The sequence below is a fragment of the Dasypus novemcinctus genome, chromosome 23 (assembly GCF_030445035.2).
Source record: "Dasypus novemcinctus isolate mDasNov1 chromosome 23, mDasNov1.1.hap2, whole genome shotgun sequence".
In the NCBI taxonomy this organism is placed as follows: domain Eukaryota; kingdom Metazoa; phylum Chordata; class Mammalia; order Cingulata; family Dasypodidae; genus Dasypus; species Dasypus novemcinctus.
In genome coordinates this window covers 24,826,258-24,826,526 of record NC_080695.1, presented here as the reverse complement: position 1 = coordinate 24,826,526, position 269 = coordinate 24,826,258, and positions in this window count along the sequence as shown.

The window sequence follows — 269 nt, the reverse complement described above, 5'->3', positions numbered from 1 at the left end:
CACAAGGAGGCCGGACTCGAGCGATGGCAAAGCGTACCCACCCCCAGCCCTAAGCACCACCTCCTTGCTATGAGCGGAGAGTGGAAGGGAGCGAAGAGGGCGCCCTCGCTGGCCAGACGGCCAATCAGAGCAGGGCAGGCAAGCAGGACCGGCTCCCAGTGGCCACTTAGCTTCAGGCTAAGCGCGCTGCCTGCTCTGGCACTAGGCAGGCTCCCTGCCAATCAGGGGGCGGAGCGAGCGGGGCTCGGCCAATGGGGGGGAGGCGTCCC